Below are 17,312 nucleotides of genomic sequence, written 5' to 3'. Positions count from 1 at the left end.
TTGCTTTTTCAGCATAGGACACAAAGCGCTAAAAATATCCACTTACAGATACTTCAAAAAGAGTGTTTCAAAACTGCAGTATCAAAAGGAAGGTTCAACTCTGGAAGTTGAATGCACACATTACCAGTTTCTGATAATGTTTCTGTGCGGTTTGTAAGTGAAGACATTTTCTTTTCCAGGATAGGCCTCACAGCACACCAAGTATCCACTTACAGATTCTACAGTAAGTGTGTTTCAAAACTGCTCTATCAAAAGGAAGATTCAACTCTGAGTTGAATGCACTCATCAACAAGAAATTTTTGAGAATGCTTCTGTCTAATTTTTATGTAATGATATTTCGTTTCCCAGGATAGGCCTCAAAGAGCTCCAAATATCCAATTGCATATTCTTCAAAAAGAGTGTTTCAAAACTGCTCTATGAAAAGGAAGTTTCAAGCCTGTGAGTTGAATGCACTCATCTCAAAATTTTTTGACAATGCTTCTGTCTAGTTTTTATGAGAAGATATTTTCTTTTCGAGCATAGGCCTCAAAGCGCTTCAAATATCCACTGGCAGATTCTACCAAAAGAGTGTTTGAAAACTTCTCTACCAAAAGGAAGGTTCAAGTCTGTAAGTTGAAAGTACACATGAAAAAGAAGTTTCTTCGAATGCTGCATTCTAGTTTTTATGTGAAGTTATTTCCCTTTCCAGCATAGGTCTCACAGCGCCCCAAATATCCACTTGCAGATTCTATAAAAACTGTGTTTCCAAACAGCTCTATGAAAAGGATGGTTTAACTCTGCGAGTTGAATGCACACATCAGGAAGAAGTTTCTGAGAACGCTTCTGTCTAGTTTTTATGTGAAAATATTTGCTTTTCCAACATAGGCCTCAAAGCGCTCCAAATAAACAGTTGCGGATTCTACAAAAGGAGTGTTTCCAAACTGTTCTATGAAAAGGAACGCTCAAGTCTGTGAGTTGAATGCACTCATCACACAGAAGTTTCTGGGAATGCTTCTGTCTAGTTTCTAGGTGAAGATATTTCATTTCCCAGCATAGGCCTCAAAACGCTCCAAATATCCACCTGCAGATTCTACAAAAAGAGTGTTTCAAACCTGCTCTATCAAAAGGAAGGTTGAACTTTGTGAGTTGAATGCACAAAGCACAGGGAACGTTCTGAGAATTCTTCTGACTAGTTTCTATTTGAAGATATTTCCTTTTCCCTTGTAGGCCCCAAATCAATCCATATATCCACTTGGAGATTCTACTAAAAGAGTATCTCAAAACTGACCTATCAAAAGGAATGTTCGAGTCTGTGAGTCCAATGCACAAAACACAAAGAAGTTTCTGAGAATGCTTCTGTCTAGTTTTTATGTGAAGATATTTCCTTTTCCAGCATAGACAACAAAGCGCTCCAAATATCCCCTTGCGGATTCTACAAAAAGAATGTCCCCAAACTGTTCTATCTACAGGAAGGCTCCACTCTGTGACTTGCATGCACTCATCACAAAGAAATTCTTGAGAATGTTCTTTCTAGATTTTATTTTATGATATTTCCTTTTCCATCATAATCTTCAAAGCTCTCCCAATATCCACTTGCAGATTCTACAAAAAGAGTGTTTCAAAACTGCTCTATCAAAGGCAAGGTTCAACTCTGTGAGTTCAAAGCAAACATAATGAAGAAGCTTCTGGGAATGCTTCTGTCTAGTTTTTATGTGAATATATTTCATTTCCCAGCCTATGCCACAAAACGTTCCAAACGTCCACTTGCAGATTCTACAGAAAGAGTGTTTGAAAACTGCTCTTTCAAAAGAAAGGTTCAAGTCTGCGTGTTGAATGCACTCGTCAAAAAGAAGTTTCTGAGAATTCTTCTGTCTAGTTTTTATGTGAAGATATTTCCTTTTCCAGCATAGGTTGCAAATCGCTCCAGATAACCACTTGCAGATTCTAGAAAAAGAATGTTTCAAAACTGTGCTATCAATAGGAAGTTTCCACTCTGTGAGTTGAATCCATAAATCACAGGAAAGTTTCTGAGAATGCTTCAGTCTAGTTTTTATGTGAACATATTTCCTTTTCCAGTGTTGGCCTGTTAGCACTGCATATATCCCTTGCAAATTCTACTAAAAGAGTGTTTCAACACTGCCATATGAAAGGGAAGGTTCAACTTTGTGAGTTCAATGCGCACATCACAAAGAAATTTCTGAGAATGCTTCTGTCTAGTTCTTATGTGAAGATATTTACTTTACAAACATAGGCCTAAAAGCGTTCCAAATATCGACTTACAGATTCTACAAAAAGAGTGTTTCAAAACTGTTCTACCAAGAACAAGGTTCCACTCTGTGAGTTGAATGCACTCGTCACAAAGAAGTTTCTGGGAATGCTTCTGTCTAGTTTTTATGTGAAGGTGTTTCATTTTCCACCATAGGCCACAAAGCGCTCCAAATATCCACTTGCAGATACTACAAAAAGTTTGTTTAAAACTGCGCAATGAAAAGGGAGGTTCAACTCTGTGAGTTGAATGCACACATCATGAAGAAGTATCTTAGAATGCTTCTGTCTGGTTTTTAGGGGAAGATATTTCATTTTCCAGCAAGGGCCTCAAAGAGCTCCATATATCCACTTGCAGATTCTACTAAAAGCGTGTTTCAAAATTCCTCTTTCAAAAAGAAGGTTCAAGCCTGTCAGTTGAATGCACTCATCACAAGGAAGTTTTTGAGAATTCTTCCACCTAGTTTTTATGTGAAGGTATTTCCTTTCCCAGCATAATCCTCAAAGCACTCCAAATATCCACTTGCAGATTTTACAAAAGCGTGTTTAAAACTGCTCTATGAAAAGGAAATTTCAACTATGTTATTTGAATGCACACACCACGAAGAAGTTTCTGAGAATGCTTCTGTCTAGATTTTACGTGAAGATATTTCATTTCCCAGAATAGGCTTCAAAGCGCTCCAAATATCCACTTGCAGATTCTACAAAAAGTGTGTTTCACAAGTGCTCTTTCAAAAGGAAGTTTCAGGCCTGTGAGTTCAATGCACAAAGCACAGGGAACCTTCTGAGAATTATTCCGTCTAGTGTATATGTGAAGATATTTCCTTTTCCATTGCAGGCCTCAAATTAACCCATATATCCACTTGCAGATTCTACTAAAAGAGTGTTTCAAAGCTGCCCTATGAAAAGGAAGGTTCAACTCTGTAAGTTCAATGCACACATCACAAAGAAGATTTTGAGAATTCTTCTGTTTAATTTTTATATGAAGATATTTCCTTTTCCGGGCTAGTCCTCAAAGCGCTCCAAATATCCTCTTTGAGAATCTACACAAACAGTGTTTGAAGAATGCGCTCTCAAAAGGAAGGTTCAACTCCATGAGTTGAATGCCTAAAGAACCGGGAAGTTTATGAGAATGCTTCTGTCTAGTTTTTATGTGAAGATATTTCCTTTTCCAAAGTATGTTTCATAGCACTCCAAATATCCACTTACAGATTCTACTGAAAGACTCTTTCAAAACTGCTGCATCAAAAAGAAGGTTCAATACTGTGAGTTGAATGTGCACATCACAATGAAGTTTCTGAAAATGATTCTGTATTGTTTTTATATGAAGATATTTAATTTTCCAGCATAGGCCTCATAGCCCTCCAAATATCCCACAGCAGATTCTACAAAAAGAGTGCTTCCAAACTGTTCTATCAAAAGGAAGGTTCAAGTCTGTGAGTTGAATGCACTCATCACAAAGTAGTTTCTGAGAATGCTTCTGTGTAGTTTTTATGTGATGATATTTCCTTTTCCACCTTAGGCCTCAAAGCGCTCCAAATATACACTCTCAGATTCTACAAAAAGAGTGTTTCAATACTGCTCTATCAAAAGGAATGTTCAACTCTGTGAGTTGATTGCACGTTTCACAAAAAGTTTCTGAGAATGCTTGTGTCTGGTTTTTATGGGAAGATAATTCCTTTTACAGCATTGGCCTCAAAGCGCTGCAAATATCCCCTTGCAGATTCTACTAAAAGAGTGTTTCAAAACTGCTCAATGAAAAGGAAGATTCAACTCTCTTAGTTGAATGCACACATCACCAAGATGTTCCTGAGAATGCTTCTGTCTATTTTCTATTGGAAGATATTTCATTTCCCAACATAGACCTCAAAGCCCTCCAAGTATCCACTTGAACATTCTACAAAAAGAGTTTTTCAAAACTGCTCTATCAAAAGGAGGGTTGAACTCTGTATTGAATGCAGGAGGCATAGGAAGCTTTCTGAGAATGCTTCTGTCTAGTTTTTATGTGAAGATATTTCCTTTTCCAGCCTAGGCCTCAATGCGCTCCAAATATCTGCTTCGAGAACCTACAAAAAGAGTGTTTCAAAACTGTTATATCAATAGGAAGGTTCAAGTGTGTGAGTTGAATGTACTCATCACAAAGAAGTTTCTGAGAATGCTTCTGTCTAGTTTTTACGTGAAGATATTTCCTTTTCCCGCATAAGCCCCAAAGCGCTCCAAATATCCACTTACATATTCTACAAAAAGAGTGTTTCAAAACCGTTCTATCCAAATGAAGTCTCCACTCTGTGAGTTGAATGCACACATCCGAAAGAAGTTTCTGAGAATGCTTCTGTCTACTTTTTATATGAAGATGTTTGCTTTTCCAGTGTTGGCCTCTTAGCACTCCAGATATCCACTTGGAGATTCTACTAAAAGAGTGTTTCAAAACTGCTCTGTGAAAAGGAAGGTTCAACTGCTTGAGATGAATGGACACATCATGAAAAAGTTTCTGAGAATGCTTCTGCCTAGTTTTTATGTGAAGATGTTAACTTTTCCAGCATGGGCCTCAAAGCACTCCAAATATCCGCTTGGAGAATGTACAAAAAGAGTGTTTCAAAAGTGTTCTATCAAAAGGAAGGTTTAACTGTGTGAGTTGAATGCACTCATCAGAATGAAGTTTCTGAGAATGCTTTTGTGTGGTTTTCATCTGAATATATTTCTTTTTCCAAAGGAGGTCGCAATCGCACCAAATATCTACTTGCCGTTTCCACAAAAAGAGTGTTACAGAACTGCTCTATGAAAAGGATTGTTCAACTCTGTGAGTTGAATGCACACGTCCCAAAGCAGTATATGGGAATGCTGCTTTCTAGTTTTTATGTGAAGATATTTGCTTTTTCAGCATAGGACTCAAAGCGCTAAAAATATCCGCTTACAGATACTTCAAAAAGAGTGTTTCAAAACTGCAGTATCAAAAGGAAGGTTCAACTCTGGAAGTTGAATGCACACATTATCAGTTTCTGATAATGTTTCTGTGCGGTTTGTAAGTGAAGACATTTTCTTTTCCAGGATAGGCCTCACAGCACACCAAGTATCCACTTACAGATTCTACAGTAAGTGTGTTTCAAAACTGCTCTATCAAAAGGAAGATTCAACTCTGAGTTGAATGCACTCATCAACAAGAAATTTCTGAGAATGCTTCTGTCTAATTTTTATGTAATGATATTTCGTTTCCCAGGATAGGCCTCAAAGAGCTCCAAATATCCAATTGCATATTCTTCAAAAAGAGTGTTTCAAAACTGCTCTATGAAAAGGAAGTTTCAAGCCTGTGAGTTGAATGCACTCATCTCAAAATTTTTTGACAATGCTTCTGTCTAGTTTTTATGAGAAGATATTTTCTTTTCGAGCATAGGCCTCAAAGCGCTTCAAATATCCACTGGCAGATTCTACCAAAAGAGTGTTTGAAAACTTCTCTATCAAAAGGAAGGTTCAAGTCTGTAAGTTGAAAGTACACATGAAAAAGAAGTTTCTTCGAATGCTGCATTCTAGTTTTTATGTGAAGTTATTTCCCTTTCCAGCATAGGTCTCACAGCGCCCCAAATAGCCACTTGCAGATTCTATAAAAACTGTGTTTCCAAACAGCTCTATGAAAAGGATGGTTTAACTCTGCGAGTTGAATGCACACATCAGGAAGAAGTTTCTGAGAACGCTTCTGTCTAGTTTTTATGTGAAAATATTTGCTTTTCCAACATAGGCCTCAAAGCGCTCCAAATAAACAGTTGCGGATTCTACAAAAGGAGTGTTTCCAAACTGTTCTATGAAAAGGAACGCTCAAGTCTGTGAGTTGAATGCACTCATCACACAGAAGTTTCTGGGAATGCTTCTGTCTAGTTTCTAGGTGAAGATATTTCATTTCCCAGCATAGGCCTCAAAACGCTCCAAATATCCACCTGCAGATTCTACAAAAAGAGTGTTTCAAACCTGCTCTATCAAAAGGAAGGTTGAACTTTGTGAGTTGAATGCACAAAGCACAGGGAACGTTCTGAGAATTCTTCTGACTAGTTTCTATTTGAAGATATTTCCTTTTCCCTTGTAGGCCCCAAATCAATCCATATATCCACTTGGAGATTCTACTAAAAGAGTATCTCAAAACTGACCTATCAAAAGGAATGTTCGAGTCTGTGAGTCCAATGCACAAAACACAAAGAAGTTTCTGAGAATGCTTCTGTCTAGTTTTTATGTGAAGATATTTCCTTTTCCAGCATAGACAACAAAGCGCTCCAAATATCCCCTTGCGGATTCTACAAAAAGAATGTCCCCAAACTGTTCTATCTACAGGAAGGCTCCACTCTGTGACTTGCATGCACTCATCACAAAGAAATTCTTGAGAATGTTCTTTCTAGATTTTATTTTATGATATTTCCTTTTCCATCATAATCTTCAAAGCTCTCCCAATATCCACTTGCAGATTCTACAAAAAGAGTGTTTCAAAACTGCTCTATCAAAGGCAAGGTTCAACTCTGTGAGTTCAAAGCAAACATAATGAAGAAGCTTCTGGGAATGCTTCTGTCTAGTTTTTATGTGAATATATTTCATTTCCCAGCCTATGCCACAAAACGTTCCAAACGTCCACTTGCAGATTCTACAGAAAGAGTGTTTGAAAACTGCTCTTTCAAAAGAAAGGTTCAAGTCTGCGTGTTGAATGCACTCGTCAAAAAGAAGTTTCTGAGAATTCTTCTGTCTAGTTTTTATGTGAAGATATTTCCTTTTCCAGCATAGGTTGCAAATCGCTCCAGATAACCACTTGCAGATTCTAGAAAAAGAATGTTTCAAAACTGTGCTATCAATAGGAAGTTTCCACTCTGTGAGTTGAATCCATAAATCACAGGAAAGTTTCTGAGAATGCTTCAGTCTAGTTTTTATGTGAACATATTTCCTTTTCCAGTGTTGGCCTGTTAGCACTGCATATATCCCTTGCAAATTCTACTAAAAGAGTGTTTCAACACTGCCATATGAAAGGGAAGGTTCAACTTTGTGAGTTCAATGCGCACATCACAAAGAAATTTCTGAGAATGCTTCTGTCTAGTTCTTATGTGAAGATATTTACTTTACAAACATAGGCCTAAAAGCGTTCCAAATATCGACTTACAGATTCTACAAAAAGAGTGTTTCAAAACTGTTCTACCAAGAACAAGGTTCCACTCTGTGAGTTGAATGCACTCGTCACAAAGAAGTTTCTGGGAATGCTTCTGTCTAGTTTTTATGTGAAGGTGTTTCATTTTCCACCATAGGCCACAAAGCGCTCCAAATATCCACTTGCAGATACTACAAAAAGTTTGTTTAAAACTGCGCAATGAAAAGGGAGGTTCAACTCTGTGAGTTGAATGCACACATCATGAAGAAGTATCTTAGAATGCTTCTGTCTGGTTTTTAGGGGAAGATATTTCATTTTCCAGCAAGGGCCTCAAAGAGCTCCATATATCCACTTGCAGATTCTACTAAAAGCGTGTTTCAAAATTCCTCTTTCAAAAAGAAGGTTCAAGCCTGTCAGTTGAATGCACTCATCACAAGGAAGTTTTTGAGAATTCTTCCACCTAGTTTTTATGTGAAGGTATTTCCTTTCCCAGCATAATCCTCAAAGCACTCCAAATATCCACTTGCAGATTTTACAAAAGCGTGTTTAAAACTGCTCTATGAAAAGGAAATTTCAACTATGTTATTTGAATGCACACACCACGAAGAAGTTTCTGAGAATGCTTCTGTCTAGATTTTACGTGAAGATATTTCATTTCCCAGAATAGGCTTCAAAGCGCTCCAAATATCCACTTGCAGATTCTACAAAAAGTGTGTTTCACAAGTGCTCTTTCAAAAGGAAGTTTCAGGCCTGTGAGTTCAATGCACAAAGCACAGGGAACCTTCTGAGAATTATTCCGTCTAGTGTATATGTGAAGATATTTCCTTTTCCATTGCAGGCCTCAAATTAACCCATATATCCACTTGCAGATTCTACTAAAAGAGTGTTTCAAAGCTGCCCTATGAAAAGGAAGGTTCAACTCTGTAAGTTCAATGCACACATCACAAAGAAGATTTTGAGAATTCTTCTGTTTAATTTTTATATGAAGATATTTCCTTTTCCGGGCTAGTCCTCAAAGCGCTCCAAATATCCTCTTTGAGAATCTACACAAACAGTGTTTGAAGAATGCGCTCTCAAAAGGAAGGTTCAACTCCATGAGTTGAATGCCTAAAGAACCGGGAAGTTTATGAGAATGCTTCTGTCTAGTTTTTATGTGAAGATATTTCCTTTTCCAAAGTATGTTTCATAGCACTCCAAATATCCACTTACAGATTCTACTGAAAGACTCTTTCAAAACTGCTGCATCAAAAAGAAGGTTCAATACTGTGAGTTGAATGTGCACATCACAATGAAGTTTCTGAAAATGATTCTGTATTGTTTTTATATGAAGATATTTAATTTTCCAGCATAGGCCTCATAGCCCTCCAAATATCCCACAGCAGATTCTACAAAAAGAGTGCTTCCAAACTGTTCTATCAAAAGGAAGGTTCAAGTCTGTGAGTTGAATGCACTCATCACAAAGTAGTTTCTGAGAATGCTTCTGTGTAGTTTTTATGTGATGATATTTCCTTTTCCACCTTAGGCCTCAAAGCGCTCCAAATATACACTCTCAGATTCTACAAAAAGAGTGTTTCAATACTGCTCTATCAAAAGGAATGTTCAACTCTGTGAGTTGATTGCACGTTTCACAAAAAGTTTCTGAGAATGCTTGTGTCTGGTTTTTATGGGAAGATAATTCCTTTTACAGCATTGGCCTCAAAGCGCTGCAAATATCCCCTTGCAGATTCTACTAAAAGAGTGTTTCAAAACTGCTCAATGAAAAGGAAGATTCAACTCTCTTAGTTGAATGCACACATCACCAAGATGTTCCTGAGAATGCTTCTGTCTATTTTCTATTGGAAGATATTTCATTTCCCAACATAGACCTCAAAGCCCTCCAAGTATCCACTTGAACATTCTACAAAAAGAGTTTTTCAAAACTGCTCTATCAAAAGGAGGGTTGAACTCTGTATTGAATGCAGGAGGCATAGGAAGCTTTCTGAGAATGCTTCTGTCTAGTTTTTATGTGAAGATATTTCCTTTTCCAGCCTAGGCCTCAATGCGCTCCAAATATCTGCTTCGAGAACCTACAAAAAGAGTGTTTCAAAACTGTTATATCAATAGGAAGGTTCAAGTGTGTGAGTTGAATGTACTCATCACAAAGAAGTTTCTGAGAATGCTTCTGTCTAGTTTTTACGTGAAGATATTTCCTTTTCCCGCATAAGCCCCAAAGCGCTCCAAATATCCACTTACATATTCTACAAAAAGAGTGTTTCAAAACCGTTCTATCCAAATGAAGTCTCCACTCTGTGAGTTGAATGCACACATCCGAAAGAAGTTTCTGAGAATGCTTCTGTCTACTTTTTATATGAAGATGTTTGCTTTTCCAGTGTTGGCCTCTTAGCACTCCAGATATCCACTTGGAGATTCTACTAAAAGAGTGTTTCAAAACTGCTCTGTGAAAAGGAAGGTTCAACTGCTTGAGATGAATGGACACATCATGAAAAAGTTTCTGAGAATGCTTCTGCCTAGTTTTTATGTGAAGATGTTAACTTTTCCAGCATGGGCCTCAAAGCACTCCAAATATCCGCTTGGAGAATGTACAAAAAGAGTGTTTCAAAAGTGTTCTATCAAAAGGAAGGTTTAACTGTGTGAGTTGAATGCACTCATCAGAATGAAGTTTCTGAGAATGCTTTTGTGTGGTTTTCATCTGAATATATTTCTTTTTCCAAAGGAGGTCGCAATCGCACCAAATATCTACTTGCCGTTTCCACAAAAAGAGTGTTACAGAACTGCTCTATGAAAAGGATTGTTCAACTCTGTGAGTTGAATGCACACGTCCCAAAGCAGTATATGGGAATGCTGCTTTCTAGTTTTTATGTGAAGATATTTGCTTTTTCAGCATAGGACTCAAAGCGCTAAAAATATCCGCTTACAGATACTTCAAAAAGAGTGTTTCAAAACTGCAGTATCAAAAGGAAGGTTCAACTCTGGAAGTTGAATGCACACATTATCAGTTTCTGATAATGTTTCTGTGCGGTTTGTAAGTGAAGACATTTTCTTTTCCAGGATAGGCCTCACAGCACACCAAGTATCCACTTACAGATTCTACAGTAAGTGTGTTTCAAAACTGCTCTATCAAAAGGAAGATTCAACTCTGAGTTGAATGCACTCATCAACAAGAAATTTCTGAGAATGCTTCTGTCTAATTTTTATGTAATGATATTTCGTTTCCCAGGATAGGCCTCAAAGAGCTCCAAATATCCAATTGCATATTCTTCAAAAAGAGTGTTTCAAAACTGCTCTATGAAAAGGAAGTTTCAAGCCTGTGAGTTGAATGCACTCATCTCAAAATTTTTTGACAATGCTTCTGTCTAGTTTTTATGAGAAGATATTTTCTTTTCGAGCATAGGCCTCAAAGCGCTTCAAATATCCACTGGCAGATTCTACCAAAAGAGTGTTTGAAAACTTCTCTATCAAAAGGAAGGTTCAAGTCTGTAAGTTGAAAGTACACATGAAAAAGAAGTTTCTTCGAATGCTGCATTCTAGTTTTTATGTGAAGTTATTTCCCTTTCCAGCATAGGTCTCACAGCGCCCCAAATAGCCACTTGCAGATTCTATAAAAACTGTGTTTCCAAACAGCTCTATGAAAAGGATGGTTTAACTCTGCGAGTTGAATGCACACATCAGGAAGAAGTTTCTGAGAACGCTTCTGTCTAGTTTTTATGTGAAAATATTTGCTTTTCCAACATAGGCCTCAAAGCGCTCCAAATAAACAGTTGCGGATTCTACAAAAGGAGTGTTTCCAAACTGTTCTATGAAAAGGAACGCTCAAGTCTGTGAGTTGAATGCACTCATCACACAGAAGTTTCTGGGAATGCTTCTGTCTAGTTTCTAGGTGAAGATATTTCATTTCCCAGCATAGGCCTCAAAACGCTCCAAATATCCACCTGCAGATTCTACAAAAAGAGTGTTTCAAACCTGCTCTATCAAAAGGAAGGTTGAACTTTGTGAGTTGAATGCACAAAGCACAGGGAACGTTCTGAGAATTCTTCTGACTAGTTTCTATTTGAAGATATTTCCTTTTCCCTTGTAGGCCCCAAATCAATCCATATATCCACTTGGAGATTCTACTAAAAGAGTATCTCAAAACTGACCTATCAAAAGGAATGTTCGAGTCTGTGAGTCCAATGCACAAAACACAAAGAAGTTTCTGAGAATGCTTCTGTCTAGTTTTTATGTGAAGATATTTCCTTTTCCAGCATAGACAACAAAGCGCTCCAAATATCCCCTTGCGGATTCTACAAAAAGAATGTCCCCAAACTGTTCTATCTACAGGAAGGCTCCACTCTGTGACTTGCATGCACTCATCACAAAGAAATTCTTGAGAATGTTCTTTCTAGATTTTATTTTATGATATTTCCTTTTCCATCATAATCTTCAAAGCTCTCCCAATATCCACTTGCAGATTCTACAAAAAGAGTGTTTCAAAACTGCTCTATCAAAGGCAAGGTTCAACTCTGTGAGTTCAAAGCAAACATAATGAAGAAGCTTCTGGGAATGCTTCTGTCTAGTTTTTATGTGAATATATTTCATTTCCCAGCCTATGCCACAAAACGTTCCAAACGTCCACTTGCAGATTCTACAGAAAGAGTGTTTGAAAACTGCTCTTTCAAAAGAAAGGTTCAAGTCTGCGTGTTGAATGCACTCGTCAAAAAGAAGTTTCTGAGAATTCTTCTGTCTAGTTTTTATGTGAAGATATTTCCTTTTCCAGCATAGGTTGCAAATCGCTCCAGATAACCACTTGCAGATTCTAGAAAAAGAATGTTTCAAAACTGTGCTATCAATAGGAAGTTTCCACTCTGTGAGTTGAATCCATAAATCACAGGAAAGTTTCTGAGAATGCTTCAGTCTAGTTTTTATGTGAACATATTTCCTTTTCCAGTGTTGGCCTGTTAGCACTGCATATATCCCTTGCAAATTCTACTAAAAGAGTGTTTCAACACTGCCATATGAAAGGGAAGGTTCAACTTTGTGAGTTCAATGCGCACATCACAAAGAAATTTCTGAGAATGCTTCTGTCTAGTTCTTATGTGAAGATATTTACTTTACAAACATAGGCCTAAAAGCGTTCCAAATATCGACTTACAGATTCTACAAAAAGAGTGTTTCAAAACTGTTCTACCAAGAACAAGGTTCCACTCTGTGAGTTGAATGCACTCGTCACAAAGAAGTTTCTGGGAATGCTTCTGTCTAGTTTTTATGTGAAGGTGTTTCATTTTCCACCATAGGCCACAAAGCGCTCCAAATATCCACTTGCAGATACTACAAAAAGTTTGTTTAAAACTGCGCAATGAAAAGGGAGGTTCAACTCTGTGAGTTGAATGCACACATCATGAAGAAGTATCTTAGAATGCTTCTGTCTGGTTTTTAGGGGAAGATATTTCATTTTCCAGCAAGGGCCTCAAAGAGCTCCATATATCCACTTGCAGATTCTACTAAAAGCGTGTTTCAAAATTCCTCTTTCAAAAAGAAGGTTCAAGCCTGTCAGTTGAATGCACTCATCACAAGGAAGTTTTTGAGAATTCTTCCACCTAGTTTTTATGTGAAGGTATTTCCTTTCCCAGCATAATCCTCAAAGCACTCCAAATATCCACTTGCAGATTTTACAAAAGCGTGTTTAAAACTGCTCTATGAAAAGGAAATTTCAACTATGTTATTTGAATGCACACACCACGAAGAAGTTTCTGAGAATGCTTCTGTCTAGATTTTACGTGAAGATATTTCATTTCCCAGAATAGGCTTCAAAGCGCTCCAAATATCCACTTGCAGATTCTACAAAAAGTGTGTTTCACAAGTGCTCTTTCAAAAGGAAGTTTCAGGCCTGTGAGTTCAATGCACAAAGCACAGGGAACCTTCTGAGAATTATTCCGTCTAGTGTATATGTGAAGATATTTCCTTTTCCATTGCAGGCCTCAAATTACCCCATATATCCACTTGCAGATTCTACTAAAAGAGTGTTTCAAAGCTGCCCTATGAAAAGGAAGGTTCAACTCTGTAAGTTCAATGCACACATCACAAAGAAGATTTTGAGAATTCTTCTGTTTAATTTTTATATGAAGATATTTCCTTTTCCGGGCTAGTCCTCAAAGCGCTCCAAATATCCTCTTTGAGAATCTACACAAACAGTGTTTGAAGAATGCGCTCTCAAAAGGAAGGTTCAACTCCATGAGTTGAATGCCTAAAGAACCGGGAAGTTTATGAGAATGCTTCTGTCTAGTTTTTATGTGAAGATATTTCCTTTTCCAAAGTATGTTTCATAGCACTCCAAATATCCACTTACAGATTCTACTGAAAGACTCTTTCAAAACTGCTGCATCAAAAAGAAGGTTCAATACTGTGAGTTGAATGTGCACATCACAATGAAGTTTCTGAAAATGATTCTGTATTGTTTTTATATGAAGATATTTAATTTTCCAGCATAGGCCTCATAGCCCTCCAAATATCCCACAGCAGATTCTACAAAAAGAGTGCTTCCAAACTGTTCTATCAAAAGGAAGGTTCAAGTCTGTGAGTTGAATGCACTCATCACAAAGTAGTTTCTGAGAATGCTTCTGTGTAGTTTTTATGTGATGATATTTCCTTTTCCACCTTAGGCCTCAAAGCGCTCCAAATATACACTCTCAGATTCTACAAAAAGAGTGTTTCAATACTGCTCTATCAAAAGGAATGTTCAACTCTGTGAGTTGATTGCACGTTTCACAAAAAGTTTCTGAGAATGCTTGTGTCTGGTTTTTATGGGAAGATAATTCCTTTTACAGCATTGGCCTCAAAGCGCTGCAAATATCCCCTTGCAGATTCTACTAAAAGAGTGTTTCAAAACTGCTCAATGAAAAGGAAGATTCAACTCTCTTAGTTGAATGCACACATCACCAAGATGTTCCTGAGAATGCTTCTGTCTATTTTCTATTGGAAGATATTTCATTTCCCAACATAGACCTCAAAGCCCTCCAAGTATCCACTTGAACATTCTACAAAAGAGTTTTTCAAAACTGCTCTATCAAAAGGAGGGTTGAACTCTGTATTGAATGCAGGAGGCATAGGAAGCTTTCTGAGAATGCTTCTGTCTAGTTTTTATGTGAAGATATTTCCTTTTCCAGCCTAGGCCTCAATGCGCTCCAAATATCTGCTTCGAGAACCTACAAAAAGAGTGTTTCAAAACTGTTATATCAATAGGAAGGTTCAAGTGTGTGAGTTGAATGTACTCATCACAAAGAAGTTTCTGAGAATGCTTCTGTCTAGTTTTTACGTGAAGATATTTCCTTTTCCCGCATAAGCCCCAAAGCGCTCCAAATATCCACTTACATATTCTACAAAAAGAGTGTTTCAAAACCGTTCTATCCAAATGAAGTCTCCACTCTGTGAGTTGAATGCACACATCCGAAAGAAGTTTCTGAGAATGCTTCTGTCTACTTTTTATATGAAGATGTTTGCTTTTCCAGTGTTGGCCTCTTAGCACTCCAGATATCCACTTGGAGATTCTACTAAAAGAGTGTTTCAAAACTGCTCTGTGAAAAGGAAGGTTCAACTGCTTGAGATGAATGGACACATCATGAAAAAGTTTCTGAGAATGCTTCTGCCTAGTTTTTATGTGAAGATGTTAACTTTTCCAGCATGGGCCTCAAAGCACTCCAAATATCCGCTTGGAGAATGTACAAAAAGAGTGTTTCAAAAGTGTTCTATCAAAAGGAAGGTTTAACTGTGTGAGTTGAATGCACTCATCAGAATGAAGTTTCTGAGAATGCTTTTGTGTGGTTTTCATCTGAATATATTTCTTTTTCCAAAGGAGGTCGCAATCGCACCAAATATCTACTTGCCGTTTCCACAAAAAGAGTGTTACAGAACTGCTCTATGAAAAGGATTGTTCAACTCTGTGAGTTGAATGCACACGTCCCAAAGCAGTATATGGGAATGCTGCTTTCTAGTTTTTATGTGAAGATATTTGCTTTTTCAGCATAGGACTCAAAGCGCTAAAAATATCCGCTTACAGATACTTCAAAAAGAGTGTTTCAAAACTGCAGTATCAAAAGGAAGGTTCAACTCTGGAAGTTGAATGCACACATTATCAGTTTCTGATAATGTTTCTGTGCGGTTTGTAAGTGAAGACATTTTCTTTTCCAGGATAGGCCTCACAGCACACCAAGTATCCACTTACAGATTCTACAGTAAGTGTGTTTCAAAACTGCTCTATCAAAAGGAAGATTCAACTCTGAGTTGAATGCACTCATCAACAAGAAATTTCTGAGAATGCTTCTGTCTAATTTTTATGTAATGATATTTCGTTTCCCAGGATAGGCCTCAAAGAGCTCCAAATATCCAATTGCATATTCTTCAAAAAGAGTGTTTCAAAACTGCTCTATGAAAAGGAAGTTTCAAGCCTGTGAGTTGAATGCACTCATCTCAAAATTTTTTGACAATGCTTCTGTCTAGTTTTTATGAGAAGATATTTTCTTTTCGAGCATAGGCCTCAAAGCGCTTCAAATATCCACTGGCAGATTCTACCAAAAGAGTGTTTGAAAACTTCTCTATCAAAAGGAAGGTTCAAGTCTGTAAGTTGAAAGTACACATGAAAAAGAAGTTTCTTCGAATGCTGCATTCTAGTTTTTATGTGAAGTTATTTCCCTTTCCAGCATAGGTCTCACAGCGCCCCAAATAGCCACTTGCAGATTCTATAAAAACTGTGTTTCCAAACAGCTCTATGAAAAGGATGGTTTAACTCTGCGAGTTGAATGCACACATCAGGAAGAAGTTTCTGAGAACGCTTCTGTCTAGTTTTTATGTGAAAATATTTGCTTTTCCAACATAGGCCTCAAAGCGCTCCAAATAAACAGTTGCGGATTCTACAAAAGGAGTGTTTCCAAACTGTTCTATGAAAAGGAACGCTCAAGTCTGTGAGTTGAATGCACTCATCACACAGAAGTTTCTGGGAATGCTTCTGTCTAGTTTCTAGGTGAAGATATTTCATTTCCCAGCATAGGCCTCAAAACGCTCCAAATATCCACCTGCAGATTCTACAAAAAGAGTGTTTCAAACCTGCTCTATCAAAAGGAAGGTTGAACTTTGTGAGTTGAATGCACAAAGCACAGGGAACGTTCTGAGAATTCTTCTGACTAGTTTCTATTTGAAGATATTTCCTTTTCCCTTGTAGGCCCCAAATCAATCCATATATCCACTTGGAGATTCTACTAAAAGAGTATCTCAAAACTGACCTATCAAAAGGAATGTTCGAGTCTGTGAGTCCAATGCACAAAACACAAAGAAGTTTCTGAGAATGCTTCTGTCTAGTTTTTATGTGAAGATATTTCCTTTTCCAGCATAGACAACAAAGCGCTCCAAATATCCCCTTGCGGATTCTACAAAAAGAATGTCCCCAAACTGTTCTATCTACAGGAAGGCTCCACTCTGTGACTTGCATGCACTCATCACAAAGAAATTCTTGAGAATGTTCTTTCTAGATTTTATTTTATGATATTTCCTTTTCCATCATAATCTTCAAAGCTCTCCCAATATCCACTTGCAGATTCTACAAAAAGAGTGTTTCAAAACTGCTCTATCAAAGGCAAGGTTCAACTCTGTGAGTTCAAAGCAAACATAATGAAGAAGCTTCTGGGAATGCTTCTGTCTAGTTTTTATGTGAATATATTTCATTTCCCAGCCTATGCCACAAAACGTTCCAAACGTCCACTTGCAGATTCTACAGAAAGAGTGTTTGAAAACTGCTCTTTCAAAAGAAAGGTTCAAGTCTGCGTGTTGAATGCACTCGTCAAAAAGAAGTTTCTGAGAATTCTTCTGTCTAGTTTTTATGTGAAGATATTTCCTTTTCCAGCATAGGTTGCAAATCGCTCCAGATAACCACTTGCAGATTCTAGAAAAAGAATGTTTCAAAACTGTGCTATCAATAGGAAGTTTCCACTCT

The sequence above is a fragment of the Pongo pygmaeus genome, chromosome 22 (genome assembly GCF_028885625.2).
Source record: "Pongo pygmaeus isolate AG05252 chromosome 22, NHGRI_mPonPyg2-v2.0_pri, whole genome shotgun sequence".
Lineage (NCBI taxonomy): Eukaryota > Metazoa > Chordata > Mammalia > Primates > Hominidae > Pongo > Pongo pygmaeus.
This window is presented reverse-complemented; position numbering follows the sequence as displayed.